This window comes from Salvelinus fontinalis, chromosome 42 (assembly GCF_029448725.1).
Source record: "Salvelinus fontinalis isolate EN_2023a chromosome 42, ASM2944872v1, whole genome shotgun sequence".
Taxonomy (NCBI): Eukaryota; Metazoa; Chordata; class Actinopteri; order Salmoniformes; family Salmonidae; genus Salvelinus; species Salvelinus fontinalis.
This window is the reverse complement of record NC_074706.1, coordinates 13,429,841-13,444,515: the sequence shown is the minus strand read 5'-3', so window position 1 is coordinate 13,444,515 and position 14,675 is coordinate 13,429,841.

Sequence of the window (14,675 nt, the reverse complement as noted above, 5' to 3'; positions counted from 1 at the left end):
GATACAAATCTGACCACCCTGAAACCCTATGTCCAACAAGGTGGACTGTGCGGAATACTGCTATTAGAGCTGTGCTAGGGCAGTATGAGCGGGTACTCAGCAGCCTAGAGGAGATGGAAAAAACTGCATCCAAGACAGCTTCAACTGCCAGTGGCTTATTCGAGCACTTCAGCAAAGACTGTGTTGGGCCTCACACTTGCCTCTGCTGTTCTTGGAGAGCTTGAATGTCTAAACATTTCACTGCAGAAGAAAACTCAGACTGTCTCTGGTATGCAGGCTGCAGTCGCGTGTGTGCGGTCATCTCTTGGGGGCAAGAGAAATGACGAAAGCTACCTTGCATTGTATGAGAAAGCAGCAACTTTGATTGACTATTGAATCCATTGAGACGCACTCAAGACGATTTGATGGCAAAGCAGTGGATCACTATAGGGCAGAATGTTTTTAAGTGTTGGATGGTGTGGAGGTTCAGTTTGGCGACCGTTTTGACCGTTTTGACCAGGACAGTCTAAACGTCCTGCAAAAGTTGGAACAAAGCGCTTCTCATGGGTGAGTCTCTAGATCAGTACCCTGAGCTGAACATAGATTCTCTTTCAGTGCAGATCCCTCTCTTTCACAACAAATACCCCTGTAGCAGCAGTGGAGAGGCAGCAGAGGTCCTTAGGAGGCTTCCAGTGGAGGTACGGGGGTTGTTTGACCAAGTTGAGGTTCTGATCAGAATTTTGTTTGTGGTGCCAGTGTCTTCATGTGAGGCTGAGAGGAGTTTCAGTGCACTCCGCAGGTTAAAGACTTGGCTACGGGCTAGCATGGGCCAAGAGAGACTGAACGGTGTAGTTGCCTGTAATGTACATAGAGACAGGCTGGACAGTCTCAAGAGGGAAAATATCTGCCAGCAATTTGTTGGATCCATTGAAACCCGCAAACATATGTTCGGTTCTTTTGTTCAGTAGTGTGTATAGCAGTGGTTCTCAACCTTTTTTGGATGCTGGAACCCCTGCATATTTTGAGGTAAGGCAGGCAAGGTTTTCAGCGGTCCTCAGGGACCTCCACCCCCTCTATATTATATGTAAACTTACTGGAAACCTTGTACTGACTACATTCATTACACTTTTTTATTTCACGGACACCTTGCAATTAGTCCGTGGACCCCTGTTTGAGAACCCCTGGTGTAATTGATATTTGTTCTTTTGTTTAGTAGTTTTCAGTTTTCAGTACATGACAGTACACTTACAAATTATTTATTTCATGTTATTTTATTTAAAATTGCATACTTTGTGTGACATACTTGTCCATAGCTGCTGTTTGAAGAGTTGAGACACTGACTGAAGGATATTTTGTTTGATTTATTTGGGTTTTTCATTGAAGTAGTTATTTTGCTTTTAGAACTGTACTTATTTTAAGCGTTTTGTTCTTGTAAAGATATTGTAGTAGACTCAGGCCAGGTGCACATATTTAATGACTATATAAATGTATCACAAAGTCAAATTAAAAGGTCAATTCAATACGGTGACCAACTTTGTGATGGTTCTCAATGGAGATTCTTTACGATGAGATCACACCATGTTCATTGTATTTATGAAAACTGCTCCCATACAGTGTACAGTACCATTGCTGCCTACTGGCCTTTCTTGATATTGCTGGTTGTAAGTACGAATACCTGCATACATACTGGACTGATAAGGAACACTGCTATAACTATTATTAGTAGTAGTATTATAATGATTTAAACAAGTTGGGACAACCCTTCAGTTAACTACTGTACCTAACAATTATCCAGTAGTAGGGATTATGGTCCCTCAATATACATTTAACATATTACAACGTAGGCTATGTGTTACAGCACTACTTTTGGTGTCCCCCTCAGGAATTGCTCCTGAGAAAATTTCATGTAATTGTCCCCTCCAAGGTTGATCTCAGATTTTCGCCCCTACCTGAAACAACAAACACTTTTTCCCCCTCGTACATCGTTGCACGTAAGATAGAACAGCAGAGCATGTATGTACTACAATTTTTTTTATCACAATGCTGGATGCTCATTTCCTCAAAACAAAAACAATAAATGCTCTCGGGGCGGCCAGCAGTGGGGGAAAAAGTACCTGTAATGAATACTCAGGGTGAAAAAGGTGTAGATTCACGCACAGAGCGCGGCAGGTGTTTATTTCACCTTCGCAGAAGGGAGGAATCGTGGTCACATGCAGGCAATGTTCATACACAGGCAGGCAATGTTCATACACAGGCAGGCAATGTTCATACACAGGCAGGCAATGTTCATACACAGGCAGGCAATGTTCATACACAGGCAGGCAAACAGGCAGGTGGATCAAAACTAGGACTGACGGCTATAGAATGAACTGAACTAAATAAGGAGCTGATGAGACCAGGTGTGTAACACAGGTGAAAACAATGAACAAAAATGAAAGACAGGGCTACGTTCAAGAACACAAAGAAACAGGGCTATGTTCAGGAACACAACAAAACAGAACACAAGGTTGACTACGAAAATAAATACAGAACCTTACAGTACCCAATTGTCATACTTGAGTAAAAGTAAAGATACCTTGCTAGAAAATGACTCAAGTAAAAGTCAACCAGTAAAATACTAATTGAGTAAAAGTGTAATAGTATTTGGTTTGAAATATACACTGCTCCAAAGAATAAAGGGAATACTTAAACAACACAATGTAACTCCAAGTCAATCACACTTCTGTGAAATCAAACTGTCCACTTAGGAAGCAACACTGATTGACAATAAATTTCACATGCTGTTGTGCAAATGGAATAGACAAAAGGTGGAAATTATAGGCAATTAGCAAGACACCCCCAAAAAAGGAGTGATTCTGCAGGTGGTGACCACAGACCACTTCTCAGTTCCTATGCTTCCTGGCTGATGTTTTGGTCACTTTTGAATGCTGGCGGTGCTCTCACTCTAGTGGAGCATGAGACGGAGTCTACAACCCACACAAGTGGCTCAGGTAGTGCAGTTCATCCAGGATGGCACATCAATGCGAGCTGTGGCAAAAAGGTTTGCTGTGTCTGTCAGCGTAGTGTCCAGAGCATGGAGGCGCTACCAGGAGACAGGCCAGTACATCAGCAGACGTGGAGGAGGCCGTAGGAGGGCAACAACCCAGCAGCAGGACCGCTACCTCCGCCTTTGTGCAAAGAGGTGCACTGCCAGAGCCCTGCAAAATGACCTCCAGCAGGCCACAAATGTGCATGTGTCAGCATATGGTCTCACAAGGGGTCTGAGGATCTCATCTCGGTACCTATTGGCAGTCAGGCTACCTCTGGCGAGCACATGGAGGGCTGTGCGGCCCCACAAAGAAATGCCACCCTACACCATGACTGACCCATCGCCAAACCGGTCATGCTGGAGGATGTTGCAGGCAGCAGAACGTTCTCCACAGCGTCTCCAGACTCTGTCACGTCTGTCACATGTGCTCATGTGCTCAGTGTGAACCTGCTTTCATCTGTGAAGAGCACAGGGTGCCAGTGGCGAATTTGCCAATCTTGGTGTTCTCTGGCAAATGCCAAACGTCCTGCACGGTGTTGGGCTGTAAGCACAACCCCCACCTGTGGACGTCGGGCCCTCATACCACCCTCATGGAGTCTGTTTCTGACCGTTTGAGCAGACACATGCACATTTGTGGCCTTCTGGAGGTCATTTTGTAGGGCGCTGGCAGTGCACCTCCTTGCACAAAGGCGGAGGTAGCGGTCCTGCTGCTGGGTTGTTGCCCTCCTACGGCCTCCTCCACATCTCCTGATGTACTGGCCTGTCTCCTGGTAGCGCCTCCATGCTCTGGACACTACGCTGACAGACACAGCAAACCTTTTTGCCACAGCTCGCATTGATGTGCCATCCTGGATGAACTGCACTACCTAAGCCACTTGTGTAGGTTGTAGACTCTGTCTCATGCTCCACTAGAGTGAGAGCACCGCCAGCATTCAAAAGTGACCAAAACATCAGCCAGGAAGCATAGGAACTGAGAAGTGGTCTGTGGTCACCACCTGCAGAATCACTCCTTTTTTGGGGGTGTCTTGCTAACTGCCTATAATTTCCACCTTTTCTCTATTCCATTTGCACAACAGCATGTGAAATTTATTGTCAATCAGTGTTGCTTCCTAAGTGGACAGTTTGATTTCACAGAAGTGTGATTGACTTGGAGTTACATTGTGTTGTTTAAGTGTTCCCTTTATTTTTTTGAGCAGTGTACTTAAGTATTGAAAGTAAACGTATAAATCATTTCAAGTTCCTTATATAAAGCAAACCACAATGGTATTGCGTTCTTGTTTATTTACGGATAGCCAGGGGCACACTCCAACACTCAGACATCATTTACAAATTAAGCATAAAGTAAAGTACAGATACCCCAAAAAATGACTTAAGTAGTACTTTCAAGTATTTTTACCACTGGCAGGCCAGTGGTGCTGTTGCACCTATTGTGGATCTCAGCTTTAATGACCGCAAGAACAACATGTGGAAATGTGTGGGAAAACACTTTCCACCAGAAATTCTAGGGATTTGAGGCCTTTAAGCCACGCTATAAAGTACCACGTCTGGTATCTAAAGGAAAATTGTACTGCTATCCTACAGTGCCCACTCTGGTAGCTTGCATAGGGCTCTGATCAAAAGTATTGTACTATGTATGGAGTAGGGTGCCATTTAGGACGCACTCATTGCCTACTACATTCTACAGTGGCCACAGCCCTAAAAAAAACAATTTAAGTCAATAAAGGTCCCTATGGTCTAATGCAATTTGGATGGGTGTAGCATCCTAACCCTAACCCCAGGGCTACTTCTTCCTCAGTCCTCAGCTCCTTCCCTTGCCCAACTCGGCAGGTGTTCTCGTTAAGCCGTCTCGCTTCATTTTGCATTCCCCTCAGCGGGAGCAGCCGAGCATGCTGTAGATGAGAAGTGTATTTAAGTTTGCAAACTCCACAGAGCACTGACCCCTTATCGTGATATCCCTTGACTGCTTGCTGAAGGCAAGGTAATGGGATTAAGGTAAACGGGAGTTTTACAGACACTATTTCAAACAGCAAGGAAGTTTTTCATAATTGACCGCCTTTAAAAAGGAAGAGGTCTTGAATTTAAATGAATGCGTGGATTAAGAGTTGTTCTGAAAAGTTATCGGATGTGTCCCAAATGGCCCCCTATTCCCTATTCTTTTCATAGTGCACTACATTTTGCCAAAGCCTTATGGCCAATGATCTTCTACCAAAGAGCCTCGTAGCATCACACCAGACACGAATAATCTTCCACTTAAAGACCGCAAATATATGGAGACAATAATTCTTAAATTGACACTTTATTCGATGTAATTCAACCACAGGAGTAGCGTTGGACAGACAAAGGTCATTTGACCAGGTACACAATGTACCATTTATAGAAGGGAAAATATCAGTTTTCAAATATATCTAATTTGAACAGCACTTGCTAGCTAATTTGTCCTGGGATATAAACATTGAGTTGTTATTTTACCTGAAATGCACAAGGTCCTCCGACAATTAATCCACACAAACGGTCAAGCGAATCGTTTCTAGTCATCTCTCCTAGGCCTTTTCTTCTCTTGACTTTTTATATTGTGATTGGCAACTTTCACCTTACAGTGAAATGCTTACTTACGAGCCCCTAAACAACCTTCTCCACTGCAACCCTGTCGATGAGAACAGGGGTGTGCTCGGTCCTCTTTTCCCTGTAGCCCACAATCATCTTCTTTGTGTTGATCATGTTGAGGGAGAGGTTGTTGTCCTGGCACCGCACACTCCAGTCATGAGTGAACAGGGAGTACAGGAGGGGACTGAGCACGCACCCCTGAGGGGCCACTATGTCGAGGATCAGCGTGGTGGATGTGTTGTTTTACCTACCCTTACCACCTGGGGGCGTCCCATCAGGAAGTCCAGGATCCAGTTGCAGAGGGAGGTCCCTGGGTCCTTTAGTCCCAGGGTCCTTAGCTTATTGATGATCTTTGAGGGCACTATGGTGTTGAACACTGAGCTGTAGTCAATGAATAGCATTCTCACATAGGTGTTCCTTTTTCCAGGTGGGAAAGGGCAGTGTGGAGTGCAATACAGATTGCATCATCTGTGGATCTGTTAGGGCGGTATGCAAATTGGAGTGGGTCTAGGGTTTCAGGGATAATGGCGTTGATGTGAGACATTCTTGGGCACAGACACTATGGTGGTCTGCTTAAAACATGTTGATATTGCAGACTCGGACAGAGGTTGAAAATGTCAGTGAAGACACTTGCCAGTTGGTCAGCGCATGCTCGAAGTTCACGTCCTGGTAATCCGTCTGGCCCTGCGGCCTTGTGAATGTTGGCCTGTTTAAAGGTCTTGCTGCGGAGAGTGTGATCACACAGTCTTCCGGAATAGCTAGTGCTCTCATGCATGTTTCAGTGCCATTTGCCTCGAAGCGAGCATAGAAGTAGTTCAGCTCGTCTGGTGGACTCGTGTCACTGGGCAGCTCTCGGCTGTGCTTCCCTTTGTAGTCTGAGCCGGTGTAGTATGATTCGATCTTAGTCCTGTATTGACGCTTTGCTTGTTTGACGGTTCGTCAGAGGGCATAGCGGGATTTCTTATAAGCTTCCGGTTTAGAGTCCCACTCCTTGAAAGCGGTGGCTCTAGCCTTTAGCTCAGTGCGGATGTAATCCATGGCTTCTGGTTGGGGTATGTACGTACGGTCACTGTGGGGACGACGTCATCAATGGACTTATTGATGAAGCCAATGACTGATGTGGTGTACTCCTCAATGCCATCAGAGGAACATATTCCAGTCTGTGCTAGCAAAACCGTCCTGTACCTTAGCATCTGCTTCATCTGACCACTTTTTTATTGATCTTGTCACTGGTGCTTCCTGCTTTCATGTTTTCTTGTAAGCAGGAATCAGGATAATAGAGTTATGGTCCCATCTATCTGTATGGTCCCATATATCTCGCTCTTTACTGGGCTTATTCGCAATAGCGTTATATATTTTTTTACCCCTTATCGTAACTTCCTCTGACAACTAGCTGGATGCAAGATAATGTGACAATTAGTTGAAGGTAAGGAACTGTGATTACGCTGTAAATTAGACTTTTGCAGACACCATTTCAAACAGTGTGCAAACAAATCGTAATAAAATATAGCCAGGATTGATGTTTCTCATAATTTACCATCATTAAAAGAATTTGGACTTAGCCAAAGAGTTGTTCTTAAGTTTAAGTTCTTATAATGAAGAGCATCGTCACACCAGACATAAAAGTTTTTCACTAAGGAACATTTCACTCATAAATGAAAGTTTGTCAGATGTTTTCAGATCTCAAAAGAAAAGGAATGTCAAGACAGAAGCACTTCCCATAACATCGTAGGATGTGGTTTCCTCCTGTCATTAGACTACTTAGAGGTCTGAAAACATCTGACAAACCTTCATATGAAAGTGCAATGACACTACGACTGCAAAAGTACAAAGAGATGACACAATTATTCTTAACTTGACACTTCAGTCAATGTGCCTTTTTCAACTGAAGGAGTGCCGGACAGACAGAAAGGTAATGACCAGCAGATACATGACGTACCATTTATAAAAAGGAAGAAATCTGTTTCTTCCTCGCGTTAGTGTCCATTAGCCTTATCTAGGTGATTACTCTATCTGTAGGCTTCGTTGAGGAAGATCCGGGAGTGGAGGAGAAGAGAGGAATGACTTTGAAAAAAGAGGGGAACGTCCTTCACTTGATCCCCATCTCTCTCCAACCCTCTTTCTCTACCTCCCCCCAGGGCTACTAGCTATGATAGTCTTCATGGTTGCCTGCCGCTGGCTTACCGGTCTGAATATTGATTCAGCGGAAACGGTTCAATCTTGAAACGGTCGGTTGGATCGTACTGTAGTTAGGCTACGCTGCACATGGCTTATTGTGTGCGGTACTTCAATATTGCAATCGCTCAGGATGACATTGATAGGGGAGAAATACTGATGTGGTAACCACCAACTAGGGTAAGTAGGCTGTGGTTGAAATACTCACAGATAGATGGGTTATTCATATCTGACTAGATCAGAGAAGTGATCGTTATCATAGAAAATGTGTACATCATATTATAAACCGAGTAGTTTGGGTCATGGATGCTGATTGGAAGAAACAGCATTTCAGCAGTGTATATCAGACAATATACCACAGGTATGACACAAAGATACTTGCTTACAGTTCTATTTATGTTGGTAACCAGTTTATAATAGTAATACGGCAACTCGGGGGTTTGTGGTATATCAAATCAAATCAAATGTTATTAGTCACATGCGCCGAATACAACAGGTTTCACCTTACAGTGAAACGCTTACTTACAAGCCCCTAACAAACAATGCGGTTTAAAAAAAAATACAAACAAGAATAAGAAATAAAAAGTAAAAAGTAATTAAAGAACAGCAGTAAAATAACAATAGGGAGACTATATACAGGGGGGTAGGTAGCGGTACAGAGTCAATGTGTGGGGGCACCGGTTACTCGAGGTAATTGAGGTAATATGTACATGTAGGTAGAGTTATTAAAGTGACTATGTATAGATGATAACAACAGATACTGGCTGTACAGTAACATGCTATACTTAAGCAATAAGGCCCGAGGGGGTGTGGTGTATGGCCAATATACCACGGCTAAGGGCTGTTCTTAGGGACTACGCAAAGCCTGATTCCTGGACAGAGCCCTTAGCCGTGGTATATTGGCCATATACAACACCCCCTCGGGCCTTATTGCTTAATTATAACATGTTACTATATAGCCACTGCGTTACAATTTAGGCGCTTATCAGTGCCTACATCTGCCATTTCAAAGGGCTACAGGTCCAGTGGAGTCCAAAACCACATTTTCCAGTGTATATATATTTCCACACAATTCCACAATCTAGTTATAATTTACCTTGTGAATTTGATTAGTTATCCATTACGTTATCCCTACATTCTACTTGATGGTGAAACGCCCTGTTACCTTGGCTTCACTGGTGTTCCGGTGGGTGAAATAGAATGGACAAGCAGCAAACAAGTGGGCTTTTGATTTATCCCAACCACTGCCTCATGAGGAATTTGAACGTCAATGATTCCTCCAGCTATGGATCATAGATCAATGAGGCGAGGCAGCTGAGCTCACGGTAAAATCTGCTCTTTCAATACACAGTCCCTCTTCTAATGCCAGAAGATAGCAGAGGAGGAGCCTGCGTCTTATTGACCCTTCAATAATGCAATGTGCCTCCAGCAAATCATTGTTAATGAGCAATTCGTTCCAGGAACCAGCGCTGGCAACCTCTGGTTGATAGCGGCAAACATGACAATGGCTGTGTGTGTGTGTGTGTGTTTGTTTTGTGGGCGATGACGTACAAAGAGAGGTTGGATAATGTGGACAGTGGGATGATGATGGATCATGTGCAAATCAAGTCAAATGTTATTTGTCACACACACATGGTTAGCAGATGTTAATGCGAGTGTAGCGAAATGCTTGTGCTTCTAGTTCCGACAATGCAGTAATAACCAACAAGTAATCTAACCTAACAATTTCACAACAACTACCTTATACCCCTAAGTGTAAAGGAATGAAGAATATGTACATAAATAATATATGAATGAGTGATGGTACAGAACGGCATGGGCAAGATGCAGTAGATGGTATCGAGTACAGTATATACATATGAGATGAGTAATGTAGGGTATGTAAATATTATATTAAGTGGCATTGTTTAAAGTGGCTAGTGATACAGTTTCCATAATTTTTTACATTGTTAAAGTGGCTGGAGTTGAGTCAGTATGTTGGCAGCGGCCGCTAAATGTTAGTGGTGGCTGTTTAACAGTCTGATGATGGCCTTGAGATAGAAGCTGTTTTTCAGTCTCTCGGTCCCAGCTTTGATGCACCTGTACTGACCTCGCCTTCTGGATGATAGCAGGGTGAACAGGCAGTGGCTCGGGTGGTTGTTGTCATTGATGATCTTTATGGCCTTCCTGTGACATTGGGTGGTGTAGGTGTCCTGGAGGGCAGGTAGTTTGCCCCTGGTGATTCATTGTGCAGACCTCACTACTCTCTGGAGAGCTTTACGGTTGTGGGCGGAGCAGTTGCCGTACCAGGCGGTGATACAGCCCGACAGGATGCTCTCGATTGTGCATCTGTAAAAGTTTGAGTGCTTTTGGTGACAAGCCTAATTTTTTCAGCCTCCTGAGGTTGAAAAGGCGCTGCTCTGCCTTCTTCACCACACTGTCTGTGTGGGTGGACCAATTCAGTTTGTCCGTGATGTGTACGCCGAGGAACCTAACACTTACTACCATCTCCACTACTGTCCCATCGATGTGGATAGGGGGGTGCTGCCTCTGCTGTTTCCTGAAGTCCACAATCAACTCCTTTGTTTTGTTGACGGTTGAGTGTGAGGTTATTTTCCTGACACCTGACACGCAAGAGGTTGGATAATGCATACAATGCTAGGTAGAAGTCTATAATTGGGATGTCGCACAGCACTGACTACTGGATAAGAATTACAATGTGGTGTGGGAGAGAAAGAGAAAAGCTTATTAAAACTAATACATAGCAGTGAAGTTACTTAATTCCCCTTAACAAAGCCTAGGGGAATGAGTGCCTTTGCATAATAAATTCCCTCATTCTAAACAGTAATGTTTCACTGAGTTTACAATGTATTTTTGCATCAATACAACCAACCAAAGTAGGCGTATGGAGACGTATTCATGCCAAAAGTACATTTAGCACATAGGCATGTTTAAGGCAAATCACTACCTCCAGTAAATTAGTGCAAGCTACTTTATTCTGAGCTGCCGGGTCTTCTAAAGGATTCACGATGTTGACGTCGCTGAATTATCGTCTTTGTTTTACCACTTGCCCACACAATGCTGTTCATATCACTTGCAGTCATGTTTCATATCATCGTGATCATCATCACACTTTACATGAATGCCTATCCTATCATTATCATTGCGCCAGTCGAACACACTGATCTCATGTAAATTGGTGGAGATTCAGAAAGCTGGAGTTGATAGTTACTCAACATGTATTCATGCTTTCAGTTGTTTCATGCCACCAATGAACTAGACCTGCTTTTCTTTCAAATACTTTGAGCGGTGAATTGAGCCTGCATGCCCAGAATGCTTAGATGGGTGGGGTTTGCACTTTTCAGACGACTTTGTTGGTTCCATTGGCAGCAGGTGAGCCCAATCGAGGGCAGCTAAATTAACAAAAATGATAAATAAAAAGGACAAATACTTTTTTGGTCTAGGTCTGCAATGAATTGGATGAGGAAGTGAATCGAGGACATTAGATGATGCAGATCCTCATCTAACCCGCTAATGTGGGAAGTAAACAAACCTCAGCTAACCTCCGGTATGACGCCTAGTAGTTTGAGCTACAGCAAGTCCCGAGTGACTTACTAATGCATTACAGGGTGCAACCTGTGTCACCCATCAAAGCAGAGAGGTGAGTAGGAGTGGCAAGAGAGATGGGGGCAGAGAGCAATGGGAGGAGAGGGAAGAGTGAGGGGACATTGGACTGTTTCCCTCTTATGCTTGAATGCACCAATTTGTAAGTCGCTCTGGATAAGAGCGTCTGCTAAATGACTTAAATGTAATGTAAATGTAATGCTTCCTAGCTACCCACTGTATATCTAGTCCTCTCCATCAATCGCCTCCTCTCTTAACCGGTTTGTATAGTTATTTTCACTCTCCCTTTCCACTCTCCCTCCCTCTCTGTCCTCTCTCCACCTCCCTCACACTTCCTCTCCCTCCCCTCTCTATCTTTCATCTCCCCCATCCCTCTCTCTCTTTCTCTCAGCCAGTTCGGAGATAATGAGCAGAGGATGGGTGTCTCTGCTCCAGGTCTGAGCAGCTATACTGAGCGCGCTCGGTGGCTGCTTGCGAGGTTGGGAGCGATATACCTCCCTCCCATTAGAGTCTATCGTTTACCCAGAGTGACCCCCCCCCCCCTCACTGAGCTTTGAGGGCAGACAGGGAGACGGGCAGTTGGCAGGGATCTAAGGGACCCGCCGGAGGAATGGAGAACTATTCACATCTGGTGCATGCTTTGGTGTGGGGAAAAGGGTGATGAAGGGGGTAGAGAGAGGTGAGGAATACTGTAAGTTATTCGGTCGATAATGATAATGATGATTTTCATATCTCGTGGAGAAAGAAAAGTCAATGAAAGCGGGCAGGCAGACAGTTTTCTGGGAGAGGGTGGTTAATAGGAACAAGGAAGTTGAAAGGCGTTAGAAACACACACAATGGTCCAGCACCTCTAAAGAGAGTCATCCATCCATCCATCCATCCATCCATCCATCCATCCATAGATTCACATTTAATCTCTTGAGACGCACTATAAAAAAAAATGTCATCCATCCATCCATATCTATATAACAGTAGAAACTACTATAAATAGCCTAACACACATGTGTTCATGTCATGTCAGGTGAGAGGTAGCAGAAAGCAGATACCAACGACTCCCTCTGCTATTTACAAACGGAATCCACACTGTACCTGCTATTTACAAACTGAATCCACACTGTACCAGCTTAAAGTACACACCAGTTTCTCCCATTCCCTCGGTTATATGTCAGAGCATGACAAATGGCACAGGAGATGTTTTATGTGTTTTATGTGTTATGTGTTTTATGTGTTTCCATTCCTCCTGAGATGATGTGAACTATGACATTAAGTCTCTCGGTTTGAAAAGCAGGGGAGATGGGAGTATTTCCATGGTAACCGTGTCAAGTGCCACTAATGCACGGTACATGGGGATATATGGTGTGTCAGAAGACTATTATAGCAATTAAATCTTAGCTGGGCGGCATCGCAAACATAGAAGGGCACTGATATCATGGATATACTTTAATGAAGAGTCTAGGGCCCGTCCCAAAGGCACCCTATTCCCGATAGGGACCTGGTCAAAATTAGTGCACTAAATAAGGAATAGGGTGCCATTTGGGACAAACTCCTAGACTGTTTGCTCATCTATGCTGATCAAACAAATATTGAACAACAACAACAAAAAGTATTATTCCAAATACTGTACAGGCAAGATAAACCAGTGTGAATATGAAAATATGTTTACTAGCTAAATGAGCTATTCCAGACAAATGTGTGTCTCTTTTAGTCTGAAAACAAAATGAAAACAAGTGTTATGACGTTCTGACTCCAGATGCTGCTTACACATATCGATTACCGTCTGTTAAATTGCTTACGAATAATGTGGGATGTCGAGCAAACGTACCATCGTGCCAAATTTTATTAAATTGTTATTTTCCTCAACAGCTGCATTTCATTGAGATCAATTAGTAGAAAAATTCCCAAAGAGATTCATCTGGCGATATCGAATTTCAACAACCTCTGTGTAGGAACATGTCGAAACAACATCATTAGTGAGTGGTTCATGCACAGGTTTGTGAGATCTGGCAGCTCTGTTGTGGTGTGGGGAGCATTTTCCTGGCACTTCAACCCCTTAGAGGGCCAGGTAAACGCCAGTAAATAAACAGCCATTCTGGGTAATCACCTTCAAATTATGGTGAATCCTTTATATCCTAATGGGTGTGGATGACAATGCCCCCATCCACAGGGAACAAGTGGTCGCTGAATGGTTTGATGAGCATAAAAACCGATGTAAACCATTTTCCATTGCCGTCTCAGACACCAGATCTCAACCCAATTGAACACTTATGGGAGATTCTGGAGCGGCGCCCGAGAGCGTTTTCCACTACCATCAACAAAACACCAAATTATGGAATTTCTCTTGGATTCTGTAGTAGAGTTGTGGACACTTCTAGAATCCATTCTGGGGGTTTGTGATGGCCCAAAGCCCTATTATTAACACACTTTATGTTGGTATTTCCTTTATTTGGGATACCTGCATCTATCCTTGTGTTCTGGATATTCTCCACATAGGCTGAGAGGCGTGTGTGTGGGTGTGTGGACTCGTGAGAGAGCGGGGGGAGCAGTACAGGTCAACAACATATCAATCATAGTGGAGAGGGTAACATGCCACGCGTGCTATATTTTCTCAGCGAGGTTTGACGACCCCAATATGCTTTCTGTCACCTCTCCTCCCTGCTGACTCGAGTGGTAGGGAATGAAAACGAAAACCCAGGTTTTCAGATTGTATATCAGCAATATTGTATTACATAGGGAGGGGGGGGGGGGCGGGGGAGGGGGGCTCCTTTCTCTTTACTACCTCTCTCCCATCTCAGATCTTCTATTCAGCACAGTCAGTTTGGCTACACTACAGTGACCACATTACCCCACAGCTATGGTGAAACACAGCGGGATTTTTCCATACTCAAAAAGACTGGTAGAAGAATCGATGCCTGTTTTCACCAGATACCTTTTATCAAAACTATTTTCGAACAATAAAAAATGAGTTTTTATTATGGCTATGGGGATCTCTTTTTCAAGGGAGCCCTGGTCCCATAAGAATCCCGTCAATCTTACATGATATGGCCGAGATTCCATTTGTCCGTTTTCTCTATAAAAAAAACTGACGCTGAGTGAACTAGCTGACAGAGAACGGGTTAAAGAGATAGCAAACAAACAAACATGGCTGCGGTGGACAGGGCAAAGGAGAGGTTTCCTCACAAGGTTGGTTGTGACTGGGCAGAACAGGAGAAACTGAAGAGTTCTACTTTTTCCTCACTGAAAGCTCCTGCGGGAAGGCCTGGGGCGCTCTGGCTGCCCAGCCTGCCCT